The following is a 13,019-nucleotide window of genomic DNA, read 5'->3' as shown; positions in this document are numbered from 1 at the left end:
AAACTTTCATTGTCCTCTCCTCACAGTACAACTCCGAAATCCTGTGGTCTCCTCCCCCTTCAGCATTCCATGAGGAAAATATCTCAATCTGCGTGCGTGGCCCGGTGACCTCGGCCTGGGATTCATTTTCCCTTCCTCGCTGTCTGCTCCACGGGAACACATTAATCAAATTGCAGCATTAATACGGCAGGCATGGTCACAAAGTAGAACCTGGAAACAACCGTTAGCTGTTTTAAAGATGCAAATACTCCACCCCGGGACGTCTGGTGTGCATTTAGAAGATAGGAGCAGGAGGAGGCCTTTTGGCCCTACGAGCCTGATCCACCATTTATCACTATCATGGCTGATCATCAACTCAATAGCCCAATCCTGCTTTCTCCCCATGAACGTTGATCCCATTCGACCCAAATGCTATATCTAGCCGCCTCTTGAATATATTCAATGTTTTAGCATCAACTACTTCCTGTGGTAATGAATTCCACAGGCTCACCACTCTTTGGGTGAAGAAACTTCTCCTTATCTCTGTCCGAAATGGTTTACCCTGAATCCTCAGGCTGTGACCCCTGGTTCTGGACACACCCATCATTGGGAACATCTTCCCTGCATCTCCCCTGTCTAGTCCTGTTAGGACTTCAAAAGATCCCCCCTCATTCTTCTGAACTCCAGCGAGAACAATCCCAACCTCGTCAATCTCTCCTCATATGACAGTCCCGCCATCCCTGAAATCAGTCTAGTTTCCCGCTAGGATGGAGAATTTGGCATCCAGTAGAAGTGACGTTGATCTGTTTCCAATGCTCTGACCCCCCCCCCCCCCCCCCCCCCCCCCCCTCCGTTGGAAGTGGGATCGTGGCTCGTGCCTGCGTGCCAGTGGAAGAAAGTAAATGATTGCAAATGGATCTTAATGACCCATTTGCGTCAACTTAGTCAGGCCAGCACCATATTCTCTGGTCCTCTGGGCCTGGAATCACGTGGGGCACTACCACAAACATCTCACCAAACGTGAGCCTGTCGTGGTGGACCTCACAATGAGCCAAGTCCATCCGAGGACCACCCTCACCCCCCCCCCCCCCCGCGACAATACACAACCCGCCCACCCCTCCTCTACCGGACATCGAATGAGTAATTCACTGAGTGCCGTTCTCCTGCATTCTCCCCATAACCCTCCACACTCTTCCTTTTCGGATAACAATTCTCTTTTCAACTTGATCTGTCTCCATCACATTCTCAAGCCGTACATTATATCAAAATCATCACAACACTCCAGTTCCAAAAACACGTAGCAGACTCTGTGCGTCTGCCATTTTTAGAGTCAAACAGCTGACCACACCATCTTCCCTTACTGAAACTGCAAAGCTCTCCCATAGAAACATAGAAGCACAGAAAATAGGAGCAGGAGGTGGCCATTCGGCCCTTCGAGCCTGTTCCACCATTCATTGTAATCATGGCTGATCATCCAACTCAATGGCCTGATCCTGCCTTCCCCCCCATATCCTTAGATCCCCTTTGCCCAAAGTGCTATATCTAACTAGTTCTTGAAAACATGTTTTGGCCTCAACTGCTCTCTCTGGGAGCAAATTCGACAGGCCGACCTTTCTCTGGGTGAAGAAATTTCTCCTCATCTCTGTCCTAAACGGTCTACCCCCAGTATCCTCAGACTGTGACCCCTGGTTCTGGACACCCCCACCATTGGGACCATCTCTCCTGCGTCTACCCTGTCTAGTCCTATTGAAATTTTATAGGTTTCCATAAGAACCCCCTCATTCTTCTGAACTCCAACGAATATAATTCCACCTGACTTCATCACTCCTCTCACGTCAGTCCTGCCATCCCAGGAATCAGTCTGGTAAACTTTCTCTGCACCCCCCCCATAGCAAGAACATCCTGCCTCAGATAAGAGACCAAATGTGGTGAATGTAACTTAGTAATTCACACTGTATTTACCAATACCATTGTAAGCACAGTAGCGTTATCCGACCACTAGGGGGAGTAGCTCTGGGAATGCTAAGGAGTTTGTATAGAGGTCCACCCTTGGCTCCGCCCATGACTCCTCCCCCTGGACTACTGTATAAATACCCTTGTCCAGAGCCAGCCTGCAGTTCATCGAGAGTTCAACGGGTAACAGGCTGGCTCTGTAGTAAGTAGATTAAAACCACTGTTCATATCTTAAAGCACGTGTCTAGTGAATTGATGGTTCCATCACCAAATAACTCCCCAAATAACTTACCCTTGCCTCAGTTCTGAGCCAGCCGATCTGATCAATGTTGGAAGACAACAAAGCATTTTGGGGGCAATCTTTATTCTGATGTGAGTGTGGTTGATGCACCATGTTTAGTGGTTGACACACAACGGGGTGAATTTTAATTTTCACCCAACAGGTAGTAAGTAACCCTGTGCAGCAGACCACCCTCTCCTTGTTGAACCTGCCTGATTTTCAGGTGATTGAAATCAATGCAGGTTCTTTCTTTCTGCCTATTGTCCTTTAAAGAAAGGAAGCTGGATGAGTCTCCAGTGAAGAATAGTATTGAAAGTATGAAGCCCGTCACAGATGGTCTGCAGAAAATGCTGGAAATGTAACAGGTGAAGCAGCACCCGCGGAGAGGAAAAGGCAGAGTTGAAAATTCAGGGCTGTAACCTTTCATCTGAGACTTTATCTGTTTTTCTTTCACTCCACACACAGGCTGCTGAGCATTTCCAGCGTTTTTCTGCTTTTAGTTCGGATTTGCAGCACCTGCAGGCTTTTTGCTTTTGGTCGCACAGGTGATCGAGTTGCCCACCATACTGCCAGTCTTTCTGGCACCATTGCATCGAAACAGTCAAACACGGAGGCAGTGGGCCCTGCAGTCTGGATATTGCAACTAATCCCTGCAAATCCTGGGTGTCAATCACAGTGAGCGCCCAGCGAATCATCCAACACTACAGCGATAATAATAATCTTTAGACTCCGCACAGACAGTGACCCAAGCCGGGAATCGAACCTGGGACCCTGCAGCTGTGAAGCAACAGTGCTAACCACTGTGCTACCGTGCTGCCCAGGTTTCCCATCACTGTTGTATACATATAGCATTAGTCATGCTAATCACTAATCACTAGTCATGCCAACTCACTAATAATAATATTTATTGTCACAAGTCGGCTTACATTAATCATGCAGTGAAATTACTGCGAAAAGCCCCTCATCTCCGCACTCCGGCATCTGTTCAGGTACACAGAGGGAGAATTCAGAATGTCCAAATTACCTAACAGCACGTTTGTCAGGACTCCTGGGAGGAAACCGGGAGGACCCGGAGGAAATTAAATGAAAATCGCTTATTGTCACAAGTAGGCTTCAAATTAAGTTACTGTGAAAAGCCCCTAGTCCCCACATTCCGGCGCCTGTTCGGGGAGGCTGATACGGGAATCGAACCGTGCTGCTGGCCTGCCTTAGTCTGCTTTCAAAGCCAGCAATTTAGCCCTGTGCTAGACAGCCCCTGCTAAACCACGCAAACACGGGGAGAATGTGCAGACTCCACACAGTCAGTGACCCAAGCCGGGAATCGAACCTGGGACCCTGGCGCTTGGAGCAACAGTGCAAACCACGAAACCAGTGATGTTTCTGCTCTCAAGATAATCCCATTGAGACCAAGGGCCTACCTGGAAAAGCTTAGGAGCTACCCCTGAAACCCTTCCCAACCCATCAAAGTGAGGTGTGTGCCCCCCCAACTGAAGTTACTTGTTGAGCATTTGCCATTACTGTCCCCACCCCCCATTTCCCACCCACCCCCCTCTCCTCCCCCTCCACTCCATTGCGGTCTCGGATTAAACATCCTAGGCCCCACGGTTTGGAATCCCTTTCTAAATCCCTCCGCCTCGCCACCTTTCTTTCCTTCTTTCAGACCCTCCTGAAAACACAACAAGAGCCAATGTAAGTCAGTGAGCACAGGCATGATAAGGTGAACAAGACTCGGCGCGGGTTAAGACCCAGGCAGCAGAATATTGGATGACCTCCTGTTTACAAAAGGTAAAAAGTGGTTGACCAGCCAGGACCGCACCGTGCTACCTTGCCGCACATAAGAGTCTATCTAAGTGTCCCGAGATAGTGGTGGGGGCATTGCTAGAAGGAGTGTACCCGTGAGGATCAACCCTCCATGACAAAAGTGCGGGAAGTAGGCACACAAAAAAGAAACACTGACTGTGTCCATTGTCCAGAATACATCGGAACAAGGTGATGCGAAAACTTGTGGTTCAGTCCAGGTAAGGACCAAACACCAGTTACATTGAATGTAATGGATGCTCAGACAGCTGGAACCAACTCGCAACGGACTCTTGGGTTTAGCTTCAACAAAGGTAGTGATTGGGTGGTGAGAACAAGGTGCCAAGCTATCACTCCGGACAGCAGGGGGTGTGAATGGTTTGGCTTGGAGCCTCAGAGCGAACCCCCCGCAGTAATTTAAGTAACAATCTTATGCAGCAACATGGGGAGTGTTAGATTGATCTGGATGGATGAAGAAAGGTGGACTGAATGGCATTTCCTCCGAAATATTTTCACAAACATTCCTAGCTCTGTTGCATAGAGATAGCAGAGACTCGAACAAGGATGATTAATCCATGTTTGCTTCTTCCCAATATTTCACCACGCTTTCCGCAAATCAACTTTTCTGTACAGTTTCACTAGCTGATGAATGCTGACTCCATTCCTGCTTTGAATTCACCTCGCTGACCTCTACATGTGTTGTACATTCTGAAGCGGTTTGACAGGGTCTGGAACCAGTTCATCTTTTTGTAGAGACTTCATTTAACACATGTGCCATTTCCTGATACTCGCCAAGGCATTTCAACCCATTTTATCCATTAAAGGTTTTTTCGTCTTCTTCACACTCTGGGCTTGGCTACTAAGGAAATTAATAAATTGCACTCTTAATGATCAAACTCTTACCTTTCTATTATACGGTTATTCCTTAGTAACTCTTGTATTTATTCTTTGCCCCATAAGTAGACTTATTATCGTGCTCTGCTTCAAAATGCTCCAGTGCAAAACCTTGAGATGATTTATTACGTTAAAGCTGTTATATCAATAAAGTGTTGTTTTTGAATTAATTAAATTATGTATAATTCCATGGGTAGATCTTTTGGAATAATTCATTCCAGACGTTTAATTATTACGGATCTCTTTATTCAGCCTCTTGTTTTTTCTCGTTTGGAGGAATTGATCCCATCACCTGTCTTCACTTCTTCTTTAATTTTAATATCTGGAGTTTAACACTTAGAGCAGGTACCACCTCTTATATCAGGGAGGCGTGTGCAGATAGGGTGATAGAACAGGTGGGAGGAGGCTCGTCCTGACCATAAATACCAGCATAGAAGTTTTGCGGCCAATGGTCTGTTTCTGTGCTGTAGATTTGCTCTGTATTGTAGATTGCTGGGTCAACTGCAATAATAGGGTGGAATTTAATGCTCCCCCGCTTCTCCTCTGCCCACACGGAGTCAGGCTGGGACATCAGGGACTATATAACAGGGTGGGAAGGTGTGGGGCAGAGATCCCATTGTCATAATATACACATAAGTATATGATGGTGCATAGACAGACACTGACTTACACACTGAAAGACCAATCAACACACAGAACACAGCAGCCAATCACCAGACAGGGCACGGCCACTATAAAGCCAGAGGGCACTAGTTTTCCCGCTCTCTTGGGATGCAGCCTCTGAGACAGCCAGAGCCCGTGATCAGTAACATGAACATCTACCATGAGCTAGCAGTATAGTCTGGTCAGGTTAGCCTCAGGTCTCCAGTCAACCTAACATAGTGTCAACCCACGGTGCAAGTATGTTCAACAGCTCATAGTTAAATAAAATAGAGTTGTACTTCTCCAAGTGTTGGTAGCCTGTCTCTCTCACTGCTCTGGTAAACGCAATCCTCGCAGACCCAGCATACCCAACACATCATGGTACCAGGATGCGATGTTAGAGTTTGATGGACCTACCCTGAGATAATCTGCCTTCGACCAGCGATCAGCCATCCAGTAGTATGGACAGCGTCCACCCTCCCCCGCCGCTCCACATCACCGGCAACCTCGGTCCCAACTGGAAGATTTTTAAACAGAAGTTTTAACTGTACCTCGAAGCCACCGACCTGGAAGCTGCCTCAGATTCCAGGAAGATTGCTCCTTCTCTCCACCGCCGGGGACCACGCCATCCACATTTTTAACTCTCTCACATTCGCTGAAGGTGAGGACAAGTCCAAGTTCAAGACAGTACTGCTCAAATTCGACAGCCACTGTGACATTGAGGTCAACAAAAGTTTGAACGCTATGTCTTTCAACAGCGTCTGCAGGGTAAGGATGAACCTTTTCAATCTTTCCTCACCCATCTTCGCATCCTCGCGCAATCCTGCAATTACGGCTCCACCTCCGATTCAATGATCCACGACCAGATTGTTTTCGGTGTGCACTCGGACCCCCTACGCCAGCAGCTCCTCAAAGTGAAACAGCTCATCCTCGCTATAACCATCAAAACCTGCGTTCTGCATGAGCACGCCACTAACCGATACTCGCACATTCAAATGGCAGAGACGGCGCGGCAAGGCCCCCACGATGCGGAGCGGGTGCAGGCCGTAAAACAGCTCCAGGGCCTGAGCCTGAATGAGGGCAGCCATTTTGCGCGCTTTTCCCAGTCTCCCGCGCATGCGCGCAACGACCGAGGGGACGACGAGGCCGAAGACCGAACTGCGCAATTGCGCACTACGTACGACCACACCACGCATGCGCGGTGGCGCACTGAGTGTTCTGATGTCACAACGTGCAACAACTGTGGCTCCTCCCACTTAAAGCGGCAATGTCCCGCGAAATCTCGACGCTGTCTCCAGTGTGGCATGTTTGGCCACTACGCAGCCCTGTGCAGGTCTGCTCAAACACCTGCCCCCCGTCGCTCCCACCAACAGCGCAGGGACATCCGAACCGTACAACAACCGTTCACCGATTCCGACTCCGACATGGTTCCAGACCCTGACACCGAGGATCTCAAATCCCCATTCCGGGTGGGCATCATCACCAAGCACACGGTGCTTCAAAAGAAAAAGGCCAATGAGTGGTGAGCCACCCTTACGGTCAACAAATCTCGCATCCGATTCAGGCTGGACACCGGCGCTTCTGCCAACCTTATTGCGCGGTCTGACCTGGACGGCCTCCACGTTAAGCCGACCATCCTTCCATCCGCCTGCCAGCTTCTCGACTACAATGGCAATGCCATTGCTGCCAGTGGCTCATGCCAGCTTGTGATGTCGCACCGTTCCTAAAAGGCCACCCTGCCCTTTGAGATTGTAGGGTCCACTAAAGCTTCCCTGCTCGGTGCTCAGGCGTGGAAGATCCTAAACCTTGTCAAAGGGTTCACTCCATGTCGCCCACTGAGGCTTCAGCATCGCCGGACACCGACTTTCACACACAACTGAAGAACATCATTACTCGATACCGCAGCGTCTTCGAGGGCATGGGCACACTCCCATACAAGTACAAAATTCTTTTAAAACCATTGCCAACGCCGTTCTAAACTGCCCGACATGCCAACTGTTCCAGCTGGCTCAGCCAAAAGAGACATTGCAGCCACATGAACTGGTGTCGTCCCCATGGACCAAGGTTGGCATTGATCTTTTCCATGCACTGGGCCGGGACTATGTCCTCATTGTGGATTACTTCTCTAACTACCCAGAAGTAGTTTGGCTGCATGACCTCACATCGACAGCGGTCATCCGTGTGTGCAAGGAGACTTTTGCTCGCCATGGCATCCCACTCACGGTCATGTCCGTTAATGGCCCATGTTTTGCTAGTCAGGAGTGGTCCAACTTTGCCCGGCGGTATAATTTCACGCACGTCACCTCACGTCCCCACTACCCCCAGTCGAATGGCAAAGCTGAAAAGGGGGTGCACATTGTCAAACGACTCCTGTGCAAAGTGGCCGATGCGGGATCCGACTTTTACCTCGCGCTACTTGCCTACAGGTCAACCTCTTTGTCCACTGGCCTGTCACCAGCACAATTGTTAATGAACCGCACATTAAGGACGACGGTGCCTGCAATACACGTCCCAGACCTGGACAACTTTCCGGTCCTGCGAAGAATGCAACTGTCTCGGGCCCAACACAAGTCAGCGTATGACACCCGTGCCACAGATCTCCCGGCTCTCGGTCCTGATGACCAGGTTCGGGTTCAGCTTCCTGAAGGTGGCTGGTCTGCCACTGCTGTGGTAATCAAGCAAGTGGCCCCCAGATCGTTTCTGGTTCGTATGCAGGATGGCTCTTTCGTTACCCTGGTTCTTCGTTCACTTGTTTGTACATACTGTTATTTATATCCCGTGTTTTGTTACATACAATCTATCTGTACTAGACACCTTCCGTGTAAATATGTTAGACTTTTTGTATATAGTCATGTAAATATGCTCACATGCTCTCCACTCCGTCAGGCACATTCACATACCACACTATTTATTGCCATGTACACATACTTTTTTCAAAAAGGGTGAGATGTCATAGTATACACACAAGTATATGATGGTGCATAGACAGACACTGACTGACACACTGAAAGACCAATCAACACACAGAACACAGCAGCTAATCACCAGACAGGAAACGGCCACTATAAAGCCAGAGGGCACTAGTTTTCCCGCTCTCTCGGGATGCAGCCTCTGAGACAGCCAGAGCCCGTGATTAGCAACACAAACATCTACCATGAGCTAGCAGTATAGTCTGGTCAGGTTAGCCTCAGGCCTCCAGTCAACCTAACATAGTGTCAACCCACAGTGCAAGTATGTTTAACAGCTCATAGTTAAATAAAATAGAGTTGCACTTCTACAGGTGTTGCTAGCCTGTCTCTCTCTCTGCTCGGGTAAACGCAGTCCTCGCAGACCGAGCATACCCAACACATCACCGATCACCTTCTCGAGTCCCGTTGATTAGGTCAAGGGCGGGAAAGATGGAGGATGGCCTTCTCATTAGGAGGCCAATAAAGAAACCCAAGTGTCTTAGGGGTCTCATCCTGTTGCCACTGGTGTTCAACCAATAGTGGGTGAGCCCCATGCCATGTGGGCAACCCACATTAGATAAATCCTAATGAGTATGCCTGCAGCCTGTGAAAGGTCTCTCCTAATAGGCAGCCGATGTCCAACTGAGGGACCCGTGGTAGCAAGGGCCGCCCACGCCGGAAGGCCCCCCTTCCTGCTCTTTAAACTGACCCTGACCAGTCCCAGCGATCCCACTCACCTGCCTTTCCTCCAGGATTTCAGCGGTGATCTTCAGCCTGGGCCAACCGCATTGTAGGCAGTGACCATTGCTCCCTCTGATTGGCCAGCAGCTCTCGGAGGCGGGGAAATCCTACTGAAGAGGCCAAGGACACTGTTGCCAAACAGGTAAGTCACCGATTGGCTTTAAACAGGGTTGGGGGTGGGCAGGAGGTGGTGACTGGAATAGCCAAGGCAGGGTTGCCACCAGCTATCTGGATCGTGGATACACACACTGCCAAGATCATTAAGTAACTATTGTTTCCATTTTACCGACAACTTCAGCTTTTGGAAAGGGTATTGCTTCTCTGAGAGCTGATCATCGGACACAAGTAATGTCAGCTAAGATAACTACACCTTATCGAGGTGGGAAAATGTGATGAGTTACCCTGAAATAACCAAAGCTTTCTGGTGTCAGGCTTGCAGAGAGCTTTTTACATTCAACCATTCTTGTGTGATGGATTTTTTTTGCGAAATATATTTTGAAGTCTCAACATAGAGGTGATGCTCCCAATGTGAAGTCTCATGCTGCAGAAGAGACTGGACAACTGGATGTAGGCGGTCAATCGACCTGATTCGTGGCACTTCAAGTTTTTAAAAAACTTATTCCTTCATGGGATGTGGGGGTCGCTGTCCAAGCCAACAGTTATTACCCATCCGTAATTGCCCTCGAAAAGGTGGTGGTGAGTTGCCTCCTTGAACTGCTCCAGTCCTGGAGGCGCAGCTGTTAGGGAGTGAGTTCCAGGAGTTTGACCCACCAACAGTGAAGGAAGCACGATATAGTTCCAAGTCAGGATGGTGCGTTGCTTGGACCTGTTTGCCTCACTTCTGTTTGCCCGCCACTGGTGATAGGCCCATGTTACTCTTGGACTTGAGTGCTGCAAACAAATTCACATTCACCCTGATGGGCGTTGATCTACTCCACAACTTAACAACTACGGGTGAGATTCTCCGTTTGCGAGACTATGTTCTCCCACCGGAGGAGAATTGCTGCCAATTTACATTCCCCTTGGCAGCGCATACCAGGAAGCAATTCAATATCGCTCGCCGTGCAAGTTTATGCATGGCGAGGAATAGGAGGGAATTCTGAGGAAATCCCGCTATCGGGCCACCTACTCAAAATGCATTCCAATCATTAAGTGCATTGCAATCACTCAAGCAATTCACTTGCCCCTTTGATGTGGTTGATGTTTGTAAACACTTGGGTTTCAGCACTTTGAGGAACGCACCCACGAAGGGAGATGAATGAATCAAGGCTGCCATTGTTTTGTGGAAGCTGTCAGTTACAACCCACTACTAGAAATGAATGAATGGCTTGCAGCTAATGGATCTGAGTGGTTTAAACACAAGCCCCAGCTATTCTCTTTCCAGGGATGGACACATGGTGCTGCCAGGTAAGTGTTACAACTGTAATTTCTGTCACTACCCCTGTATGGACTGCTCTCTACATTTCATATAGGGGTCTTTTTTCTGGGGGAGGGGATTCATCCCTCTATATAGGGATCCCTCTAGTTAGAGTGTCCCTGTGAGGGATCACTCTAGTTAGGGGGTCCTTGTTGGGGGGTCCCTCCAATTAAGGGATCCCTCTAGGGGATCCCTCTGGTTCGGGGGTCTCTGTGGCGGTTTCCCTATTTAGTGGATTCTTGGGGGTGTCCCCCTATTTAGGGGGTCTCATGGGACGTCCCCTTATTTAAGGGGTCCCTTGTGGGTGGCCTTGGGAGGCAGCCAGTACTGGAACAAGGGGCTGGATTCACCATTTCAAAGGGTAAGTGCCGACGACGGCGTGGGAACTGTGGTGTTTTACGACTCCAAAATCGGCGCCGAACCCTCGCCGATCGTGGGACCAGTGAGGGGCTAGCAGCCCCGCCGGGTAAAACTCCTGGTTCCCACGCCAAAAACGGCTGGAGAATGGTCAGGTCCATGGCCACACACACACACGGCTGCTACCTGCAGCGATCGGGCCGTAAAACATGGCGCCGGCCGTGCACAGACCTGTCCTGCCAAATAGTGCCCCCCACCCCCAGCCACCCGCTGACCACCCCTCACCAGTCCCCTCAGCCCTCATGGAAGCCCGCTCCCCGGCCAGTAGCACAGCTCCAGTCCGACTGTGGCGACGCTGGACACATTCCGCAGCTGCCACGCCGTGTTCCCGACTGCGGAGACCACACATCCCCCGCACGGTTTTGAACACGGCCCATCAGGGGTGGAGCATTGGGGGGGGGGGCCTTCAGGTGACGCACCAACGCCATTCCAATGTTGTGTGGCGCGCGCGATGCCACCATTTCGGGGGGGCCGGAGTGCCAAACAGGCACCATCCCCGATTTGAACGTCGGAAGGGATTCTCCGCCCGATCGCCGATCCTGATTCTGCTGATGAGAGCCTAAGGTCTCTGAATTCTATGATTCTGCAAATGGTTCTGGAGTGGGTAAAGACATCCCAAACCAGTTACTTCAGCTCTGGTACTACTCATTCTGCAGCCTGCCAAAAACCGCTGTGGCTTTACTCGGTTACTGCACATAGAAACCTCTGCCATCACTTTGTGCATGCCTTTATGAATTATATAATTGGGACTTATAGGTGATTTATAACCATTCACTGTCGTGTAAGTCAATGGACCAACATGGTTCGATTGTCATTGTGAGCATGGGCGAGCACTTTTGTATAAAATAAAGAGCAGTTCTGCGTGATAGAGATCTTAAAGTTTTCCTGGCTGTACTTTTCCTGAGTGCATGACATGCGAACGCCGTGACATTCCATGGCTCCCTCCTGCAGGGTGAATGCAATTCTACTTTAACTCTCCGCAGGGCATCTACAGATCATTTCATTCCTTAGATATTAAAATGGAGAAAGGAAACCATCTCTCACAAGCCCAACTCGCTCGAGGCAAAAAGGCTCTGATCTATTTTCAGCAGATGAAAGAGACAAATGACCAGATTAAAGTTACTGAATAGGATAAATTTCTGGGGCGCTGAATACCACCGGGCAATTGTGCCAAATATTGCCGTTTGCCCTTTGGCCCCATTCCCGTAACCTAGTAACCCCACCTAACCTTTTTCTGGACACTAAGGGCAATTTAGCATGGCCAATCCACCTAACCTGCACATCTTTGGACTGTGGGAGGAAACCGGAGCACCCGGAGGAAACCCACGCACACACGGGGAGAACGTGCAGACCCTGCACAGACAGTGACCCAAGCTGGGAATCGATCCCGGGTCCCTGGCGCTGTGAAGCAACACTGTGCTACCACTGTGCTACCGTGCTGCCCTGTAAGGACACCTCAGATTCTTCATGCTTCCGGCACGATAGATCTATATTAGTGTGGTGCCTATTAAGCGACATCACCACACCTTTGAATGTCTCAAGTGATTTAACTATGGTAAGTTATGGCAACTCTCCATCCGTGCCAGTTAGGGCAACATTGCTACAGAAATGGCAAGACTTACAGACATTTTTAAAACAAGAAAGCTTCCTCCTGCAACAAAATGGCCGGAAGCAGCCAGACAGAGATAGACACATCACAAAATCATCCCAGTGAAGGACAAAGGGGACAGTGGGCCAGGGCAGGGCCAACTGAAAAATGATGCCAGAGATGTGGATGGCTCAGAGTGAGCTAAGGAAGACAATGAGTTTCTGCCCAAACCAGACAGAAACTTATTCCACTAATGGCAAACCAATTCAAACTGTCCCAGTATCTCCTCGGAGCCATTTGTGAGCAATCAGGCAAGGTCCGGAGACGTCATCAGCTATTGTGAAGAAACTGATCAGGTTGACT

This window comes from Scyliorhinus canicula, chromosome 3, assembly GCF_902713615.1.
Source record: "Scyliorhinus canicula chromosome 3, sScyCan1.1, whole genome shotgun sequence".
Lineage (NCBI taxonomy): Eukaryota > Metazoa > Chordata > Chondrichthyes > Carcharhiniformes > Scyliorhinidae > Scyliorhinus > Scyliorhinus canicula.
This window is presented reverse-complemented; position numbering follows the sequence as displayed.